We start from the raw sequence: 24019 nt of genomic DNA, 5'->3' as shown, positions 1-24019 counted from the left end.
TGGCTGATATTGGTCTATATACCACAAGTGTTTATTCCCTACAAATACCCCTGAGTTGGGAAGAGTCAGAAGAGGATTCTGAATGATAATCTGTGTCTGTCGGTGTTCTGGGCCAGGGGGGCCATTTCCAGGCTCTGATTGTGAGTTTAGTTCCTTGTTCTCACAGGTATCTGTCCCATCCCATTACAAGCTGTCGAGGTTGGAAAATGACATTTTTTCCCCCAACAATACTGTTTTTTCCTGCCTGCCTGCAACATACTTTCTTCACCTATCTGGCAGCACAAAAAAAGGCCTTTACGAGCTCAATAATACAACGCCTAAAACATTTCTGTCTTCATTTCATTTCTGTGTTTTACACATTTGGGAAGAAATCCATCTACCTGACCATATTTCCGAATGCTTTCGCCACAAACATGACCCAGCACCATTAAATAACGTGGTCAGTGTGTAATGTTCACTTCTTTTGAAAGTTTCAGGGCTTTGATCACATTTATGTGTGTATTCTGGGCTCTGTCACTATCTTTGTAAGTGATGGGATCTCTCATACAGCCATCATTAACACTATTTTATCACTTTTACCCAAGGAACACATGATATTTTTGCATTGCGGAGGAGGAGACAGACATGGCAAAAGGCAAACGCCCCTCAAACGTAACTGTGATTCCCTTGGCGCTTCTTACACCAGACATGCACCTGGACTCAGGGATGTCCTTGGCACATTTGTATGTATAAACCCACGAGCCCTGTTTATTCCACGACAAACATGTGGATACTTCTCGCTAAGACTTATCTAAGATTGACTTTAACGCGATATCCTCACCCCAGCCACAGAAAAACAGAAAAGAGAGAGAACAGAATTGCAAATGTATTAACTGTGACATGATGACGGGGAGCTTATTAAAAGCTCCGCGAGTAACCGGCTTCAACACTTGGGGCTCCAATGGACTTATTCCTGGGTTCCAATGCTCATGTTTTCACGTAATTGTTCCTCTTAAACACAAATATGAACGAGTGGTCCGGTCTCATTATACATCCGTGCTGGAGTTCTTAAGTTTCGGGCCTGGAATGTGATTATTCACTCACCTCTCATCATGACCATCTTTTCTGCACACCCCTGCACACCAATGACTAAACATCAAGAGTACAAGTATGTCACAAGCTTTATTTCTTCTTCTCTCTTTCTTTTTTTTTGTTTCTTGTGTTGGAGCAATATATTCTATTTGTTAAACATGATTGAAGACCAGAGTAATTCCAACATGTCATTTTTAAATACAAATACATTACTATAGGGAAGACAATTTAGAAAAACAGCTTATTGTATACATATAGAATACCAGATATTACCCTTTTAAAAAACTAGTTCCGTCAATGACAACAAGAGTTTAGCATGGTAATACATTACGGCAGTGTTTAATGAAGGGCAAAATTTTTATCTGAGACAGTTGGGGGGGGCAGCTAAACAGATGAGTCTAGATTTAAAAAGTGACTAATGTTTTAGCACATCTGATCTCTCTTCCTGGAGCTGGTTCCAACTGACGGGCAGCAAAATAGCTAAAAGCAAGGTTCCCCTTGTTTTGTGTGAACCCTTGGTATTCTCTAACTTGACTCCTGATCCTAATGATCTCTGCTCAGTGGTCATGTTAGGAGTTTATATTCTGTGAGGACATATCCGTGCAATGTATGCTTAGGGTCCTATGTGCCATTGAGGCGGATTTATAAATGGGGTAAAAGTGCCTTTACCAATCTGGGGCCATAATAGTAACTGGAAGCCAGTGTGGCAAGGACCCTAAGGAACTGGTGTGATATGCTCAGATTTTCTGGTTCGAGTCAGAATCCTGGCAGCAGCGTTCTGGATGAGCTTGCAGCTGTCTAACTGTGTCTTCATCGGGATGGCGCTGGGTAGATGAGAGAGCCGTCGTTCCCATAGTCTGCCCCTGCTGGTAATTACAAAGGCATGAACAAGTTTCGCGTCCAGTCCTTGACTGTTAACAAAACATCTAATTCTTGCAATGATTATTGAGATGATAGTATTGCCTGATATTCTAGTTACTGCTTTTGACATGATCTACTAAAAACTAAAATCTGTCTCCCAGAATCACACCCAAGATTTTTTGACATCTGATTTTTAGTTATTTGAACCCCTAGAGTCAGGTATGCATTCACGCTTGAGAACTTGACAACTTTTTCTCCCTTGTTGAACAACTTAACTGAAGAAAAATTTGGCACATTCATTCAGCAGACTGTCACCTAATTCATTGGCTAATGCATTTGGCGAGAGGGATTCACATGGGTCTGTAGTCATTTGGCTTATAAGGCTTAGTGGGAGCATATAACAGGCTACACGAGCGCCTGTTCGGACATAGAATTGGAGAGCCTTGTGGGACTTCCCGCATGTCATGTACGCCCACTTAGGACTTCTTTGTACATTCCTTACCTCCTTCAACATAACAATCCCTCTCCTTTAAGTATGACCTGAACGATTGAAGTACCATCCCAGAAACGCCAGACCCAGTTTCCAGTCTCTAGAAGTATGTTAAGTGACTGGAGGACATTGCCAACGTGAGTACTGAGATCTAGTAGTACCACACTGATATTTCTACAGAATCAGAATTTAATCGAATATCATTTATTATATTAATCATCATTGTTCTGTGCTGTGATGGCGCCAGAAACCATTGAAAATTGTCCAGGTATCTATTTGAGTTTAACTATTTGTTCAGCTGATTTAAAACTACCTTTTCAATAATTTTGCCTACTATAAAAAGGGAAGATTTGATATTGGTCTATAGTTGCTCAATATGGTATTATCAAGATTGGTCTTTTCAGGGAGGGCTTAACAACTGCAGTTTTAAGGGAGTTTGGAAAAGTCCCAGAAAGAAGTGAGGCGTTCACCACTTCTAAAAGATCTGCTTCTAAACAGTTAAGCACCCTTTTGAAAAAAAATGTGGGAAGTGTTTCAAGACAGCAGGTTGACGATTTAAGGTGCTGCACTATTTCTTCCAAAATTTTACTATCAATTGCTTCAAAAATAGATATAGTATCTTCCTTTTGATATTGCGGTCGAAACTGTCTGACCTCTGCATAATTTGAGGATGTGCTGATCGCCTTCCTGATATTATTGATCTTCTCAGAATGATTTTTGAATAGTTTAAAAATATATATAAAAAAAAAGTTAGCAGTGCATTACAATAGTCCAGTCTAGAGGTAATGAATGCATGTATGCATGAACGAAACATTTTCGGGTTTGGAACGACTTGGGGGTAAGTGATTAATGACAAAATGTTTGTTTTGGGGTGGAGTATCCCTTTAATCGCATCCAAAATAAAAGTTTTTGTTTACAGAACATATGTGTATTTATTGTGTATATTTATTATTATATATAAATGCACACACATACATGTATATATTGAAGAAAAATATGTTATGTTTATACATATATTCTGTAAACAAAAACTTTTATTTTAGATGTGATTAATCGCGATTAATCGTTTGACAGCACTAAATTTGTTATTGTATTTCTAAAGTTATCTATTTTATCAGGGAAGAAATTCATAAAGTCATTACCATTAAACTGTGAGGGAATATTTAGATCGGGTGGCATCTGGTTATTTGTTAATCTAGCCACTGTGCTAAATAAAAAGCTAGGATTGTTTGGTTATTTTCTATGAGTTTGCGGATATGCTCGGCCCTGGCAGCTTTAAGAGCCTGTCTATTTGGACATGTTTTTCCACGCAATTCTAAAAACCTCAAAGTTAGTTTTTCTCCATTTGTGCTCAAGACTATGAGTTACTTTCTTGAGAGAGGGTGGGTATTTACTGTGTTCATGGCCGCCGTACGTTTTCTCTAACTTTTTCAATTTGTTGAGGGCAACAGCTTCTTTGTAGTTAGGAGAAGATAGTGCCCATGTTGCTAGTCATTTCTTTAGTTAATGTGTATTTAGGGTGTACCCAGAGCCGTTGCGCTAAATCAGGCAGGTTATTGGTGAATCTGTCTTGGGGCTGAAACACTAGTTCGACCCAGATGAACAACGCAGAGCCTATAGTTAATATCCGTAATACACAGCATGCGTGATATGGTAAATGTCATTAATATTATCATTTGCAGGTACGATGTCTATGTATCAGTAAGATCATTCATGCGATATAATTAAATCTGCATATGGATTAAAATAGGGAGTGGGCACGGTGGACATTTGCTTGACCAAAAAGAGGAGTTTATTAGGGTCAGTAAACGCAAGGTCCTAGTGCATATCATTAATGTGTTATAGATCACATGAATGTTAAAATCTCTCAGACAATTAGCATTTATCAAGCACCTTAACCAATCGGGTCTGAGAGGACATCTGCAAATTCTTTTAAGGAAATTCCTGTATAATTGGCCTGGTGGGAGTGGTCCTCACCATGCAGTCGCCCAGAGCAAGTAGATAGGAGACAGCACTTCTTTTTGCGCAGTCTGACAGGGGTAACATTCAAGCATAAGTGCTGTGTTCAAAATGAGTTATAAACTGTATCCTGTTTTCTGTGTGGTAACATCGAAGAATCTCAGCTATATATTGTTGCACACAGGTCACGCCACCACGACCATTCTTGATCAGGGCTCCATGCTTATAACAGTAACAGTAATTATCAGGAATACATCAAAGCCTATGATCTGTGATCACGGATTCATTTACATCAACAATACCTTGGGGTAGTGATCTGACTCTAATGTTTAGGAGCCCCAAGCCTTATCCAACAAACTGTTTTTTGTTCATTTATTTTTATGCATTTTTTTTTGTCTTGTTTTACTTACGATCAGATTTTTTCTTAGATCCTGCATTAAATTTATTATTTTGACCTCACTATTTCGGGGGGAACAAACCACAATCTTTAGAGATTGGTGGGGGAATAACCCCACAATGCACGTGTTTCCTAAATCATTTACGGGGGTAGAAACAAAATGCCATCATAGCCCAGTTATTTGAGAATCTGGCTTACTAGTCATTATGGAGCAATAGCGATCCTGGAGATGTTGGCCGAAAGGACATTCTGTCTCCGACTATCGTGCTGATCGTTGTGGCACTTGGGCTATACAGCGCCTGATAATAAAGCCTTAAGGTGAGGAGTGAAAAACACTCAAAGAAAAGATTCCCCAAAGTAGTATATCAACAGGAGCATTTTGGTTCGTTAACACCATGACCAATTAACCATGTGTTTATAAACGCAACAGGTTCTACCTGAACCGTTTTTTTGTGTCCTCATTCGCTCAGGGAAAGCGGTTCCCTAACACTGTGCATGCTCGTCACTAGCAAATAGCTGCCTACTGTCCCCTTGATACTCAGAGCTCCCGTAACATGTTGGTGTTTTGCATAAAGTTATATACATTGCGGGAACTAAGTTTCCAATGTATGTAACTATTGATCACATATATTAACTCCGACAGTCTTTACATACTTTTTAGAGTATTGTTTTGTGTCAGCAGCCTCTATCCTGGCTCCTGAGTCCCTCTTCCAGAATCGCTGTCTGCCACAGCTGGGGGTGTCAATTACCCCTGTGTGCAGCACCGATGCTCTCGTTGTCCTTCAGGATCGCGGTTATCTGAGCAGAAACATCAAGAACATTAGCACCAGGGAAACAGTGAGTGTGCACTTCACATTCAGCTAACATAGCACCAGGACGTAGCCCGGACGGACAATGGTGTCTGTGATGATAACAGCGGTGCATTCCCTCTGCATGGCGGTGCATCGAAGTGGTTTCCGAGTGGAGAGCTCGAAGACCAGTGGAGGCGGACGAAGGTCCTCGCCCCGGGGTTTTTGGCTCACGTCTTCTCTTCTGCTGCTTGTGCACGCCAAGGTCCATGGTGTGTCGGCGCCAGAGTAAAAATACATCTTGGAAGATCGCCATCCGGGTGCAACGGGCCAGTGCAGAGAAACACACAGAGGTCGAGGTGGTGGGAGGTTTAGCAGCACGCCTGTATACTTAACCACGGACTTGTCGCAAGTCAGCAGAAATATCATTCATCCCCCAAAAAAAAAAAAAAACTAACATGACCTGAGAAATTTTTAGACTTTTCTTAAAGGTTTCAGGAACTAATTAGGAGTTCCTGATAGGAGATTCTATTCATGAGAATGAATAAAAAAAAATTTTAATAAAGGTGCAAAATGTACAGTGTGGAGCCAAAGACCAGTGGCAAGAATTTGACGTATGTTTGCTCCAATAACCTAATCCAGAAAACATGGTTGTTTCCACCGTACAGACCTGGAGTTCTCACAAGGGAATGAAACAGTCAGCCTATGCTTGACTATTTGCAACACAGCAGCAAGAGTGTAATGGATAAGTGGCAACCAACACAAAGACATAATCAAGCACGGGTGGATTGCTTGTTTTTTAAAAATTCTCTTCCATTCCTTGTAACTAATTGCAACTAAATCGGAAAAGGCCTGTGCATTGGAACATCAATATGTGGACTTGCTCTCTCCTTCTTCCTGCCTCTCTATGATCCCTCACGTCTTTCTGTCTTTCCTCTCTGGGTCAGACAGCAATCGCAAGTCCAGGGCTGGTTTCCAGCATGGCGGACTGAGGGCGGGTGGTAGTGTATCAAAATATATAACGGCCTTGCGCTTTTGATTCTCTGCGAAGGATCAGTCAAGAATAATAATGCATTACACCCGAACCCAACCCTGCAAAAGATGCTAGAAGGTATGCCACACGTCTCAGTGTCCCCACTGGAGGAATTTGAAGACTCACCGCTCAGTGAATAGCGCCTCTATGGATATTACTTGCAATTCAAATTGGCAAATATGAACAATCCCATGAACTCTGACACCAGAAACAACAGTGGAACAGACTGTGCTCTATATTGCATACAGAAACCTAATTAAACAACACACTACAGACCTCAAGGACTGCATGGGGCCTGCTAGAAAGAGAAAGAAGAAAAGTTTTCCAGGAGTCAAAGGCTGTGTTTGGATTGATCATGGTCAGCTTGTGTGGGTGGGTCCACCTGGTCTATTCATCCACAACCCCCCCACCCTCTCCCCCGCTGGTCTCCATGGGTGCACAGATGGGAGTCCAGAGGTTCTGATATGTATTCTCACCGCTCCTCCCTGCGGGTCTGTCCCTTCGGCTTCCATTCTGGCCTTGCGCATTTGGACCTCATTCACAGTTATCAAAGGTTAACTGCTTACAGAGAGGGTCAAGACCGAATGAATGACAATAGAAGACCCTCACGGGTAGTAACCAAAAAAAAACAATTAAGAAGCATAAAATATGATGGATTGTAGTCACAAATAGCATAAGGAAAAATCAAACCCAACGGTCAATAGACAGCCACAGAAAAGGGCATCCTATAAAGAAATATTCAAACCACAAACGAATCTTATGGTCCGTCCAATCTCTGAAATCATCTTCAGTAATATTCTGAATTGTTGTTCAATTAAAACAATGATAAATTGTTGATTTTTAAATTGAGATTATTTCACAGGATACAAAGTCAAAATCTCAGATTTTCAATGTAAATGCAAAATTTTATGTGTTACTGTATCTACATTTTGTGTATACTTCTACGCTTTTACTACTGTCTCCACTTCATTATAGTTTTTGTAACAATTTTAAATCGTGTTTTGAAATTCTCCCTTATGCTCACTGAATGCTTTCATTTCTTGCCTAAAACTACAGTATAAAAACAGTATTTCTGTGGATATCTGTTAATGTTTACAGTAACGCAAAATAATTATCAAAAATAATTTCGTATATAGGTCTAAGATGTAATTTCTTCTTGTAATGGTAGAAGCTTCAATTACTCCAGTTTATTATTTAATCAATGTTTAAAAAAGTGGTCCCTCTTTTTTTGTGGAACTCTCCCTATTTTCCCTGTATTTTTCTCTTCCCTTTTTTTCCTTTTCGCCTCAGTCGCCATTCTCTTATAACTATGATTTGAAAGTTTAGAAGTTAAAAATAGACACGTGTGCGATATTACCACGTGTGTAGCTGTCAGACTTTTGATCAAATTTAATTGCAACCTTACTGAGAAAATTATTATTTCTCTCTCTCCTCCCTCTCTCTCTGCACTTCTCCGTCCGTCTTCTTCCCAGTCAAGTCTCTCTTCTCAAAAAAAATAAATAAAAAAAAATAGTACTGACCCCCAAACTTTTGAAACGGTATATATGTTTAAAAAAAACATTTCACTCTTTCCTGTTATATACTTTTACCATTGTGCTACTTTTTACGAATTCGGTATCTGTGTTAGTTGTTGGTCTGTGTTATTGTTCAATATCATGGAATGTGAAACCATCGGAAACAATATTGAGAGCTACGAATAAAACTAAATAGAAACTCCAATAACTTTTTGGAGCTATGAAAGAGCAACCTATGAGTAAGATTCCAACTGAACAAGCAAAAAGCCATTAAGAATGTGTTTTTGCTCTTTTCTGTGTGTTTGTATATTCAAAAAAAGACAGCAGTCAATGCATTATATCGAGGTCATATGAGATGGTTCCTGTATTGCTCATCCTGTGGGTGAATGGTCACAATTCCAGTAAATGACTCTAAGCAAAATGAGTATGTATGTGTGCTAGAGGACCTAATGGTGTTAATTTGTTGAACTTACTGCAAAACTGTACCGTGGATCTAATTTTAACCGATCGCGTTTCATGTCGACTAATTTACCACACGTGTGAGGGAGGGTGTTCAAAACAGCAGCCAAAAAGAACATCAATGACTACTGCCTCTGTTGGGAGAAAACAGCGGCGCCGACACAGGAGGCACATATTAAAGCCCTTATAACACACGAAAATAAATAAATAAATAACTAGACAACTCTAAAGGGTCCATGAGGACTACATCTGTCTCATTCCCTGCCAGGAAGTATTCTCAGTTCAGCACTGTTCCAGTTTTTTTGTGTATCGTGTTCACAATGCGCGCACTCGTTTCCTGTACGTCTGAGTTATGTCTAAGGGGTGTGATCTTCCGCAACACGCCACAAAACTGCATCGTTTCGCCTCGCGTCCATCAACACGGCTCCCGTCGGATTCCAATGGCGACATTAAGCAATCCTCACCCGCTCCATAAAACAGACATACTGCAGCCTGGCTGCAACAGTTAGACACTTTCTTCATAAGCTCTGTGGGTTTGCAGCCAACCAAGAATACCCTCAACCCCTTTATGACGATAAAACCAGATAGTCAGCCATTTTGGATAAAAGGACTGACAATTCTCGAGCATGGGACTGATTCAGCCAGCTTGAAGTCTCCTGCTGTGCAAAATGAGCAGCCTGCGAGACTCAGAATGACCCACTGGCCCTGGCAGTAGGGCCATATCACCATGACAACAGTTAGAGGCATTGCAAGGCATGATGGGAGGTCAGCAACAGACCTTCTTCCAGGGGTCCAGAGAAACAGTTGGAGACCAGGCTTTTTCACGTACCACACCACCAAAATAAAATCCTGTAAAATCTATACTTGAAAATGCATTTTCAAGGTTTTTTTTGTTTTCAACTAATTATGCATACCTTTTAAACTTACATCAAGACCAAACATACATTGACACATGAACATCCATATGTGCTTGTTGAACATTTAATTTGTCTATTAACTATCAAAATCTTTAATTAATACAATTTTTTACCACCTTATTCTCTCAAGGTGGAAGCTTATGGGTGAGCGACGTTACAGTTCATTAGCACACTATACAACAATAAGGATAACAATGTGCAGTAAACTGTAAAACTATTTGACACTACAAATCAGTGTTCTAATTAAGAATACATTAACCTAAATATGGGAAAAAACACACCAATTTGCAATATCAAGTAGCAAAAAAAAGAAAAAAAGTATTGTACAGCTAAAAATAGCTGGATGCGAATGAGACCAGAAAACCAGATGTCACGGAATGCCAGGAGAAGACAAAAATTAGATCCATGTTTCCGTTCAACAAATTCAAACAATAATCCAGGACAAAGCAAAAGCAAAAGCAAAACAAAGTGTATCAGAAAACACAAAGTAACAGACAATACTGCAGCAACAAAAGACAGAGTGAGCATGGTGTAATGGATATTGATGGGATAATGAGTAAATGATCTACAGGTGATGATAATCAGAACAGAAAAGACTAGGCAAAGGACTATGTGAAATAGAGTTCAGAATGTAACAGTGAAAGGGGAGAGCGCCATCAAGTGGCCACGTCCAGGGCACAACAACCAGACACTGTGACATTACCCCTCCTCTTAGGAGTGAATAGCAGACGCTCCAGCAGAGAAACACAAAAGTTCAGGAGGAGGGAGGAGGGGGAAAGGAGGCCAGATCGGGGGAGGGATGGGGGGCGGGCCAGGCCAGGACAGGGCAGGACGCCAGGGATGGGGCAAGAAGCCCTCCAGGGCAGAGCTGATGGTAAGGATAAAGCTAATTAAGCCGGCAGGCCAAGGAGCTTGGGTGGCGCTGGGATGGCCTCCGGGCCAACAGCGGGCTCTAACGTGGACTCTGAGGGCTCCCGGACTGAAGCAGACTCTGGAGTGGACTCTGAATGGTCCCTGACTGGAGCATGCTCTGGAGTGGACCCTGAAGACTCCTGGACTGGACCGGATTCTGGAGTGGACTCTGAATGCTCTTTGACTGGAGCAGGCTCTGGAAAGGACTCTGAAGCAGCCCATGCCCGCAGAACAGCCAAGACGTTAAAGGCAAAGACGGCCTTCTTGATTACGGCAGCAGCAGTCAAATTGGGCAGCTCTGTAATGATTTCTGAGGACCACCAGACATCGGGGTCCTCCCAGGACCCACCAGGACTAGAGACCACTGGAGTCGACACCTCCAGGATCTTCGGATTACTATTTGGGACCAGGGAAGTCAGTGCCTCAACAATCCAGAACCAAAAGGACCTGGGACCACCGGAGCGGACTTAACTGGCGGTCCTCCTTCTTGCCCCTCCGCTTCTCAGTGGGAGTCAGAAGGCCAGGGCTGTAGGGAAAATCCCTTCGGAAGTGTTCTAGTTGGCCTGGTTTAGCCCACTGACTTCGCCGACAAAGATACCTGACGAAGCCCCATAAGTCCAGGATCCCAAGTCCTTCCATCTCCCAATGGGACAAGGGATCATCCAGGCATGCATTAAAGAAATCCTGTGAGTGCCCCATCATTGTATTCCAGCCCCACCGGGAAGGTCCAGAAGGTTTGGGGCAAAGCCTCCTACCCTCCATGCCCCTGCTAACGCAAAGCCATAAGAGCCCGCTGTTGAGCCATTTGCTCCTTCCTGTGTGGCAGGAGGGGAAATCCGGAAGGTCCATAGTCCCAATGAAAAAAAAAAAAAAAAAAAAAAAAAAAAAACTTCTGGAAAAAAAAAAAAAAAAAAAAAAAAAACTTCTGGTTAATATATTTAATTAATAAAACAAAAAAGTAATTGCTTACAGTATTATAAGTATTTTATGGTAATGAAGCAAAAATGTGGCAAAAGGTAATCCAAAACACAGGGTAACAGAAAACACAACATAACATAACAGGTACAATACGCAGCAACAAAAGACAGAGTGAGCATGGTATAAATAGTGATGGGATAATGAGTAAATGACCTACAGGTGATGATAATCAGAACAGAAAAGACTAGGCAAAGGACTGTGGGACACAACAACCAGACACTGTGACACCAGACCCATAAAATTTACAAATTGCTTTTTTTTTTTTTTTTTTTTTTTTTTTAAGCGTCCGCTCTTACGAAGAAATAAGGTGAATATATTTTTAGTTAGCCTAAAAGGATTAATGTGGGGGGGAAATGTACAATTTTGCAATTGTATTAAGCTTTTTGTTAATGCTTTGGTAAAATATTAATATTAATATCGTTAAGTTTCTCCTCATCAACCTTTAGGCCAACTTTTAATGTCAATAGTTCAGTCATTCTATTGACACACCGTTTTTTCACACAACAAACCTATCTGATTTCGAAAAAAGCAAATTATGCTATAATTACAAATACCTGCAAAGATACATTGTCAAGATCGTCTTCTCTCTTTTTTTTTCCTGCTTTCCTCTCTGTGGAATGAGTCAGGGGGACTCTCCATCATCAGTGAGTGTGTAATGAATCCATAGAGACCACGTATTGGGCAAATAATTGAACCGTTATCATTCACAACTTAATTACACGCCCAGGGAATATGAAGTCAGCGTGAGTGCCAGCCAGCACATCTTGTTGATAAATTCAACCAAAAAACTCAGTCTTCATTTACTCACCCTCACATCATTCCAACTGTATTTCGTCTGCGGAACACAAAAGGTGCAGTTTTGGTCACTTTCTTCAATATGATAGCCTAATAGCCAACGAGGAATGTGACAAAGAGAAACGCCTCATGAGGCCATTCATACCGAAGAGGTAGAATATCTTTTAACAGTTTCAACAGCCAAACACATCCGTCTAACCTATATTTTACATAGAAAACAACAATGGTAAAGCAGTACAGTAAAAGCAAAAACACATTCTGTTTAAACTCTTAAAAGTATCATAAAAATTTCTTGTATGCTGCATATTATGGGTCTTCTGAAGTCAAATTATTTTTGAACGGAGACAAGTCACTGACTGTGTAGGTACATCTTGGCATCCGTGAGGAGAAATATAACAACGTCCAATTCATGACCATAACTTTTGAGTCTAATCTTTTCACTCAATCGGCTAATCCAGTTCATAAAACCGGTCTGAATGATTCGTTCAAGAATCAAACTGATTTAGTTCTCGAGTTCAAATAACTGACTTGATTTTGATTTGAACAGCTTTCTGGAAGGGGAGATTATCAGTAGCCTATTGTATCAGAAGACTTGAAACATTGAAACATAACATGATTCAAAATTTCTTCTCAGAAGTCATACGGGTTTGGAATCAAGTAAAAACAAATAAAGAAAAGTCTTGATTTTGGGGTGAACTATTATTTTAAAAGGATGATTCACTCAAAAATGAAAATTCTGTCAACATTTACTCACCCTCATGTCATTCGACTTCTTCTGCAGGAAACAAAATAAGATATTTTAAAGAACATTGGTAACCAAATAGTTTTGTTGATCATTGTTTTCCATTGTATGGACAGAACAACCCTGAGCCATTTTTGTAAATATTTTATTTTCCACAGATGCAAATAAGTCCCTACAGGTTTGGGAAAAAAATGACAGAAGTTTAAATTTTTTTGGTTGAACTATCCCTGTAATATTGAACGGAGAGGTGAGTGAAACAGAGATGGTCAATATATGAAATATGATCATGCCATGCCATCTGAACATCACAAATAGCTCAATTTCAATACCCAATATCAAGGTGAGCATGATTTCACGAAACACAACATGTTCCTGGATCAACATCCTTGTTGTTCCTGGAACAACATCCAATCAATCAATCAGAATTGAGATATAACTTTTCAGGAATATCTGTTTTAGGCTTACAATATTGAGATATGGTGCTTCTACACTCTTGTAAATCAGCTATCATTTCCTACTGATTTTAGGAATAAATTATTGATAGGGTTAAGGTTTAGGGGTAGGAATTAGGTTAATTCTATATTTTTGGACATTATTGTTGATCCAGGATCATCAAAAATGTTGATTCCAGGAACATGTCTTACTTGGCAAAATCACAGCGGGACCCAATATCAGGTGAGGCTTTGAGTTTGTTTCAGAGTGAGCGCTGGTCTGGGATGCTGGGACTGCTATAGCATGACGTGCTAATCAGCGGCCTGGCAGCACTGGCAAAAACGGTGGTCCAGGTCTGGCCCGGCGGTATCCCAGGACTGTGGCGCTCGTGTTTGAAGTTTTAATGATGCCAGCTGCCGGCTCTGCCAGCCTGGAGGCACTAACGATCGGCGGTGCCAGCACAGAGGCACCTGGACGCTCGACACCACGCCGCAGCACGGACGGGGAGGTGGGGCTGCCACGAGCCCATGATGGGGCAGGTGTGCCGCGGAGGGGGCTCGAGTGCTCTTGAAGAGTAACACCACCCCCCCCCCCTTTCCATATTTCATTACACGACAGCTGAGCGACAGAGCCCCAGCCAGATGTTCTATTTTCAGCTATTTAAATTTTGACCTGCTTTTCCTGCTTCTGTTCTTGAAGAAGAAGAAGAAAAAGATGGAGGGGTTTTCAATCAATAAACAACCAGCACAGATGCCAAGCTAGTTGGAAAGATGCTGGTGTGGATTATTACACCTTTTTTCCCACACAATCAGTTGATTTTTTAAACTGGGAAAAAATGGACAAAGCACAGAAAAATTAACCCTGTTTAACTTCTCAGTCTGTCCAGTCATCTGTGGGAGATGCCACACACACACACACATACACACACACACATCTTATTGCACAGAGCTATTCACTGAAATTGCTTGATAAATGTGTTTGTTCACTCATGCCCTAATAGTTTAATTTGTTTATTGAGTTTTTGTTTATTCCATTCAATTTTTAAACCTGTTTATTTTTGCTGCTCACACCCGCGCCTTCATGAATCATTGAACAGCATATTTTATCAGTAATCAACGTTTATTAGCTCAGAGTAGATTTTTATTCCTCAGAAGTTTGCTCTTTCATAGCTCCAGAGATTTATTGGCGCTCTAAATTAGGCATCAATTCTGTCTCAGACTTTTATACTAAAATCCCTTAGGAGAAGTAAAAATAGACAAAAAGCAAGATAACTCAGCTATAAAATGAGTGCACATAGGTTAGCTCAAATAATTTGGAGAGTTAAATGAGAAATGTTTGAGTTCAGTGTATAAAGATAAACTGTTTGGTCAATAAACTGGTTTTTGAGTTCAGTGTATATAGATATAATATATATATATATATATATATATATATATATATATAGATATTTTTTATTTTTTTTTGTATTTAATTTTTTTTTTTTATATTTTATATATTCAATCACATTTTTAAATAGCAGGTTTATGCCATTGAGAGTTGACTGAGGATGCTTTAGAAATTCCAAATCAATGTTTTTATTTGAACGGAATTTGAATCCACATTGCAAACAGAAACCAAAATGAAATTGGAATTTATTCAAATAGACATTCAAATAACCCCAATAAGTGTCATTTTTAATGAGAAAAATATGTTGAAAGCAAACTTGAATTAACCAGAATGCCAAGCGACTGCCAAATAATTAAACTGCAAATAATTAAATTCCTCTTCCTGTCATTTCAGTTTTTAATTCCATTCAACTTCCTGTGGGGTGTGACACCTTCATATTTCAGTCAATTCTTCAAATCTGAATTTGTGCACAACATGATTTATACTTTATGGAGTCCCTAAAAGGGCATAATGATGGGAAAAATACATTTTAATGCTTTTGCATTTGTCTGAAAAACATTTGCAAACCCCCAAGAAACTTTGCGTTCGCTGACTGGTGAAAAACAATATTACACTTTGCAGGTAAACGCAAATTTTTCTGATCAACTGCAAAGTTTCTCAAAAGTTTTGGGAGTGAACGCAAAATAATAATTCCTTCCTTCCCATTCATATTTATGTTTTCCATCACCACGTCTGCTTAGGGGCTCCATACTTAATCAGTTATTGGTTCTTAAATATGAGGTCCAATGAACTCCTGGTGGGTCTCTAAATAATATTAATCTGGTATGTTTCTAAGGAATAACATGCCATCATTATCATTAAACCACTGCGTTCAACACAAAGTAACAGTGTTCACTGATTAATTACAATTGTCATTTCCCAAAATTTTTGGGAGTTTTTCGTAACAGTTATAAAGCTCACATAAGATTACATACAGCAATGGTTTTTTTTATATGTAGCATCATACAAAGATAATGATTGTTATTGATTATTTAAATATTCCTAATGCTATTGTCATTATAGTACTAATCATTATTTAATTATCATTGAGGGTCAGACAAAAAAGTAAAATATAAAACAGTCCTGCATATCAGTTATCAGACCACTTGAAAACATTAAAGTCTGTTTAAACAAAAACAACTTTGTTCGATCTCTAGTTACAAAAACTTAGGACTCTATTTTACTGTGCACTGTTTAAGTTCAGCTGCTCCCAGTGCCTTCACACACACTGAACTCTGATATCATTCTCAGGCTAATGTCTGCATGCTAATGTACTGCACCATCTCACAGCTATTAATATGGATTTGATCCTGAGATCACGCAGAACCCAATACTTCTCTAAACTGCAGGAGCACAGCTGACCTTTGTAGGAGTGTGTTGTAAGCGACCAGAGGGAGGGTGCAACGAGGAATCTCATTTCCACAAAATACTGTTTTGTCTACATTCAGACCAAAAAAAGTGATGTCCCTTAAAAGATGACAGCAGACATGTCTGATGAATAATATATTCCTTAATGCATGATCTAGACAAACACTAGGTGGACTACTTGTGTGCCTGAAGCAGAGATAGCTGCTGTCAACATTTTAGGCCATCCATCACTGTAACCCAATCAACTTTAAGTGCTCACTTTAATCCAAATCAGTCACAAGCACACTCAGCTCATAATCCAATCGAAACAGGGCCATTCCCAGACGACAATCTACTCCACCTGTCAGCACCACTGAGCATGTGTCAGGCAAGGCATCTGATTGGAATTAGTAATCTAAAGCTATTGGACAGCAGCCTTAGGTCATGAAAGGTCATGTCAAAAGTAATGACATAAAATTGTTAAATTCAAACTACCCAGTGAGATACAACTACAATAGGGGAAGAAAAAAACAAAGTTTAAAAAAATCTTTAAAGAAATATTTCAGGATACCCTATACATACATACATATACATACACGCACACACACACACACATATATATATATTGCACCCACAAACATGAAGTTTTAACTTTAATATTAATATTTAATATTTTAATATTTTTAATGAGAAGAATTTAAAAAAAAAAGTTCTAAAATGGCACTTATTCTATATAAAGGCTTGTATTCTATATAAAATTCCCTGATATTTCCAGGTTTCTTCCATGATGAAACTCTGATAGTTCTGCTCATGGTTCATGCAGTCTTTTTCTTCGAAAGCTCTGATAGGATGAATGTATAAATAAATCAGTTTGTTCTGGTTAAAATTATAAATATTGTGCCGATCATCGGAACATTGTAGAGGGAACTTGCCCCAAGACTCTCTTGTGTTAAAATGACAAAAAACCCCAATTAAATGTCTCTTTAACGAACAGCTGTTTTAACATCCCTAAACTAACAGAGAAACTGTGTCGATTATATTACTTTTTTAACCATTGGGTTTGTTATTGTTCACATAAACCAAATTATATGAGAGAAACCTAAAGTTAGGGGTCCAGTGCTGTGAGGAATAAATATAGTTGACACTGCACCCATCCAGCACGAGTACGCCTTAATTAAAAATGCACATCTATGAGCCTAGGATGGATAAGAGATAATAACATTGTTTTCAACAACTAATTATGGGTAAACATAGTTGATGTTGAGGTTTGCTTAATGAACTGCACCTCACAAGCTCGAAAGCATTTGGTGAATACAAAGACTATTAAACATTGTCATTTGACCCCCCCCCCCCCAATCAGATTTTTAAAAAATTGATAGCAACTTTAGCCACACCATAGCTGATGTTTATTCTAAGATAACATTCCAGGCAATATAATAAAATTTTGTGTGAGCTTGATAAAAAGAAAGCAAATATGCCAAGTTTTCCTGGTGTTTAAACACCCAGAAATCCTACCCGTCTCTCATCAAGACAATCAGAATCAACTCGCCCCTAAGCTCAATCAATATAGAAGTACAGACTAATATAAAAAGTTATAAGGAAGGAAAATGGCATAAAACTTCAGTGAATTGATGAACAAACATTTAATGAGACTGATGTGTTCTTTCCTAAAAAGGACAAAGCCCTGAACATAACCAAAAGAAACACAAACATCACTGATTTTAATACCTGTAGCTTTAGTCTGAAGTTACAACGTGGACAATTATGAATATGAAGACATTTAACTTTTCCACGTGTGTATCTTCCTAGATATATGTTTGCCAAGTTTCTGTGGGTAATATGTGTCCACATTCTTCAAGACATTTTATGATATTGCTGTCTGAGACAGGAATAATAATTAAGTGTATTGTGCACTCTCTAAAGAAAATGTGAAGTATGCTTACATGTGCAACATGGGAAGCAACTATTATTTTGGGTGGTTGCTACGGTATTCTGGATGGTTTCTAGTGTTGTTGTTGTAAAGGTCCAAGTGAACGTCACACTCTTGTATGATATTAATGGTCTACGGATCTCGGTTCTTGTTCCGTCTTCGAAGATTTTTTTTCCACCTGATTGTTTCCCATCTGCCAGACCAAAACTTAAACATTTGCTACTTCCGAAAGTAATCAGCATTCATCTTTCCAACAAAAACTACATGAACAACACAACACTAATTATATCAGTGCTTCACAAATTACTTCTCAAAGTAACACAAATAAATTACAAATTTTCTGATTAAACAGTAATCTTCACAACTGGGTAAACTTGCAAACTGAATGACTTATTTCCTTTTTAATGTACAGTAAGGGAGCCCTGGTACTGTACACACCTGCTATTTTTGGTTCCTCTAAATGTCATCCATTTCTTGATATCGCAAATTGCAAGACAGCCAGCTGATGAAATAGGCCCGTGTGTGTGTGTGGCACCAAGAAAACACATTTAAAGCGAGGTTTTACAGAGCTAATAATTCTCTCTCAGTGTGTGTGGACTCGTTCTGTTTCAAGACCCATCGTTCTGAACACACAGGTACGAGCTTCTTTCCGACACACTGAACCCACTTTCTCCACTCACCCATCATTATATTCTACCTGCAGTTGCGCTCTGACCACCACGGCCCTTGTCCACAGGGTCAGAGGTCCAGGAAAGATGGATGCACTGATTTGAGAGACTGCCCACTGGGGGGGACGGACAGCCTGAGCCTCCAAACATAGTCTGTTTTAAACTCAACGTAACTGACTACAGCCCTGCTCGCCACTGCAACTGTGGACCAATCGAGTCTCCCGCGGAAATAGATCCAGGAATAGCATGGAATTACATATACCTTTGCAGACTTCCTTTCATGTTGTTTTTCAGTCACACACTCAACACAATATAGGTGCAATCATGTGTTCATCCATTCTGTGATTCTGTGTGTGCAAGTCAACTCAAATCCTTTACTTTCTTTGCCACATTTGCTCCTACTGAAGCACTCACCCTGTTTCTCCACGTTTGCCAAAACTTCTAATGTAATCTTAAATTACTCACAACATAAAGGTGCTGTCAGGCAATAGTTGTATGCAGACAACCACATTACCGTGACAGACATCACAACCTAACGGTGTCCTTGAAATATCATCATACTCTTCTTGTGCAATTCAAGTCCTCCTGGGACTTCATAGTTATCCAAGTTGCCAAGGTATATTACTACCGACATTAGGTGGCCTTCAAGTCTTGGTCAGAACAAGATGGCGATTTAAACTTTCTACATATTATATTTTTTTTTTACTCCTACATCCTGACAAAATTCCATGGATATTGAATGTCATTGTGTTTCGTTTTCGCTTTTTTTTCCCTGTTTTTATAACATCTTTAAAACTGCAATCAGTATATTATAAGGTATTTATACAACAGTGTAATATTTTGTATATGGTAACATATAGTTTTAGTGTAGAATGACAAAAAAAATAATCAACTTTAAATTAATTCAAACACATTTACCATCAATGCTGTACAGATGCCTGCATATCTATAGTCTCTGTCTGCATCCATTGCATATGACCTGTTTTCCTCCCTCAATATTGCCCCTAATTCGAACTCGGGGCTTAAAGAAAATTTTCGAGTTTTCCACTCATAATTCTATACCACGCGACGAGGTTTGTGTGGTGTTAATACATAGGATAAATACACAAGCGAAGCCGACACGGACTCTGGAAATGCACCATAATTAATCAGCCTCATAGACTTTTGGAAACACACAAATACAAAGGAGCAGCCAGCATTGTTTTAGGCCAATCAGCACGCTCTAGACTAGCTCTAAATATCTATGCTAACGCCTGTCAATCCTTAAATTTACGCCAGTGGAAGTTGGGATAAACGGCTGAAATGTCTTAACAGCACCTTTAACTTGTTCTGATTTTCCAGCTAGTCTTTGAAATCACTAGGGGGGGAAACGTCTCAAATTTTCTCAAAAGCCATCGTAACAATTCTGTCAATTATCAGAAAAAATGTCGAAATACCACTTTGCGACAAGGAGGGTGAAGTTTTAAATGTCCGCTAGGCATAACGAAGTTCTCACTTTAAATTTTTGGAAGTAATCTTTATAGAAAGATTTCCTCCTGTCTTGAGGGAAGAGTGTGTGCGGGCAACAATGACGTTTACCAAAAGTATGCAAGAGAACGGGGAAAAAAATGGTATTAGAAAGAAGAGAACAGCTAAAACAGCTTGTTCAGTTCCAGGGACCGGATTTAGAAGAAACATACTGTATAAGCAAGTCAGCTGCAAAGCTTGCATTTGAAACTAAAGTTACACTATTTTTGATTAGGTTGGTGTGACGGGGAAAAGGGGCCTATATTATTTTTATCTCCTCTACCGCCTTACTGCATAACTCCACTGATCCCGGACTTCAGTAGCAGTCATGAGTGTAAAATAAAGATATATCCCAAAAGAGCACAGCTGGTTTTCATATTCAAAACCAAATACTTTTAGTTTGATAGATTCATACCCTACACATTTAAAAACGTATACAGCTTGTTTACATTTTCCCCAAATACTAAGACACATTTTCCTGAAGCAATAACAAAACTATAAAACAAAGTACAGAACAGTACACCTTGTTAAAGGGATAGTTCTCCCCCAAAAATGAAAATTCTGTCATTCACCCCCTCACCCTCAGGTCGTTCCAGCTGTAAGACCATCGTTCATCCTCAGAACACAAATTAAAGATATTTTTAATGAAATCTGAGATAAATATCCATATTTCAAGTGTAATAAGCACTTAAACACTTTTTACTCATTTCCGCTGACTGTGGTACGTGGAAGGCTTTCTGATGTAATACGCTGGCATTGCGTGATTAGTGACGAGCGCGCGGAGACAAAAACAAAACGCCGGTCATGAATTTGAAGCACAAAACAAGGATTTGTAAGGAAAAATGTAAGAGGATTTTGATATAAGCCAAGAGGAGACTGGTTTTACTTTGCTAAAAGTAAGGAAAACCTGCATTTACTCAGAGGGCCGCGCATGTAACGACCACCACGTCCTACAATCATTGAGAAGGGTATGTCCTGCATACTGCAAGACGGGGCGTAACCTTGAAGTGGGCGTAACTTGACGAAAGAGGCGTAACTTGAAGTCAGAACCACGCGTATGTGTCCCCTCCACCAAAAATTGCAAGTAAAGAGTGGGAGAATTTTGTTTGGCTGCGTTCGAAACCGCATAACCTTTAAGTAGGCACTTAATTCACACTAATTTAACGAGCGATTTTGTAAAAGAGTACATACTCTACGCCTGAAAAGCATTGTGTCATGCATCGTTGTCATGTCTCCACATGGACCACAAAGTCTGCGGACAGGTTTAATGAAATGATTTTGAGATAAAAGATGTGTTAGCCAATACGTTACATTTAAGTTTTTATATTTGTAAATATGGTGATTTTTTATAGAATTATCAAACCCAAAAATCGTATTTCTCTAAAAACATATGCAAGATTCGCGTTAACAGGATTATTCACCTGCCTTATATTCACCCCCATGATCTTTTTTTTTTATGTAATAAGTTTGGCAAATAATAATAAAAAAGCCGTAACTAACTCAAACAGTCCAGGAAGTTTCTCTCCAGCGACTCTGCAATGTTGTGTATTACAGCCTGCTCGAAGCTCACCACTCAGTATTACTTTATTTACCTCCATTGCATCTTGCCCTAAACTGTTGATAAATGCCAACTTAGGCAATTTTTTTCTTTCCCATTGAGCAAAAATTTTCTGTCGTGACATACCTATACATGAATATTTACACTAAATGCAGTTGATGTGAATACAGTTTTCAGTCAAGCACAATTTTTATTATATGTATTTACTCCGATGTTGGATTAAAAAGAATGTATAAGTCTGAATCACAATAAAGACAGACAAGTCAACAACACATCAACACAGCTTCATTAGGGATGCTGTTTGATGACAATGTGTGAATATCTTACATTTAGCTGGGTTCTGCACTGCGTGTGTTAGCACTCTTTCAACGATAGAGTTGAGCACACAGTAAGGAAGACCATGGTGTGGCTCTCCAACCACACAACACTGAAGCGGATCAGAAGATAACACATGCAGGACAATCTGGATCTGCCTCCAAACAACTCGTTTGCCTGACTCTCCAATGAGCACCATACCTGTAAACAACATTTACCACAGAGTTACAAGTACCCTGCATTGCTTAGTGTGTGAACTGGTCAAAACGCTTGAGCACGGCTCTTTTCTACAAAGCAGGGACTTTGTCAAGAGCACTGTCAATCACTTCAGATAAAACATCCTCACACTTTTGGATGATGCACTTCTATCAGCCTTGCCTAAACTGAAACCAGGTAACAAAACTTTCTTCAAATCCTCATACCTTTCCTAGATGCCGTTGCTCGGGGGTCACATGGAAGAAGCAAACATGAGAGTAAGACACGTGCATAGTGTCTCGTGGACCCATTCCAGCAGTGGATCTTCTCCTCTCAGTCTTCTTACAGAAATACACACACACAATACCAAAAAGTTCATTAATTATTCTTTTGTTTCAGGTTTTTCATTTTTTCCCCTTTCGAGGTCCTGCTCCACCCAAAAGCTGCAGCAATAAACAACAATAGTAAACCCTTGTTTTTACTAATTCTGATGTTGTTTTTATTTTTGTGTGTGAACAGGTTGTCACTCTACAGCAGATCTTCCTGTAAACATACAGACAAAGAGTCTGTGATTTACCGCTGCATGTTGAGTTAGGCTGAGGTGAAACTCGCCGTTCCTAAAAATTATCGTGTGGACAAATAAAATAGAGAACTAGTGTTGTTACATCAGATTTGTTTGAACAGCCAGTGTTGAAAGTGAATTCTACATAACACAGGACATCACTCAGATGTGTTAAATTACTCATCTGTCAAAGAGTCCAGCTGAAGACAATTAGTAATAGTCAAGATGAGATATGAGTAAATCCAAGAAGGTAACTTAATGGAGCTCCCCTGTTGAGTTTTCACTATAAACCTTTTTTTCCCCAAATATTGCTGCTGTAAGCAACACTTAGGAGCCTCCCATAGTCTAATTGCTTTGAAAACCTGAGAGGTGTTTTACTGATTAGACTTTACACTAATGATTTATTTCCACACACTCTTGTTTATTTTATTTGGAAAGCAGCTACAATGTTTTTCATGCAGCTTATTATAAGCAGCAGCAGATAATAGGACGACACTTATTGTACCCTAAAATTAATATCTACACACACCTTATGCATTCCAATCCTGCCTTTTTGAATAAATTACTTTTCTACTTGCCATATGCTTTCAGGGAGCTTTAAGAACTGTCTCCAATATTCACTTTAGCATACAACTTGACATCATTCAGACTCAAATCAGTCTTGAGGAAGAAAATCACCATCACGAAAAAAAAAAAACTGATGCATGTTCACCCCCTCATGTGAGTTTAGTCAACACTGGCTAGATTGTTGAGGGGATAGACAATATGCAGGATTCGTCTCTGAAAGAAGCAACTTTCTAGGCTGCATGTTAGCCACACCTCACTACTCTGGATCCATATCTGTACACTATACAGAAAAAATAGAACAAGTTTCGTGACACCAACATCATCAATACTAGAGCAACTATATAGAGTATGCTAGTTGCACAACCAATGGTAAAGCCCACTAAGGTACCTTTTTTTACATCTGACAGCACCCTTCAAAGGAAGCCACGAAGTGGTCACTTCCTGTTGATTTAATGTGTTGTTACCTATATAGTCTAATATTAATCAACTTTTAATACAAAATTTGCTGATAAATTGCTTAGGACCTCCCACACAATCACTCTGATTTTTTCTCTTTTGCCCAACTCCATACACTCCAAATCCATAACCTGTCTTTTAA

Source organism: Cyprinus carpio, chromosome B3 (genome assembly GCF_018340385.1).
Source record: "Cyprinus carpio isolate SPL01 chromosome B3, ASM1834038v1, whole genome shotgun sequence".
NCBI classification, from domain to species: domain Eukaryota; kingdom Metazoa; phylum Chordata; class Actinopteri; order Cypriniformes; family Cyprinidae; genus Cyprinus; species Cyprinus carpio.
Note: the sequence above shows the minus strand (reverse complement) of the source record.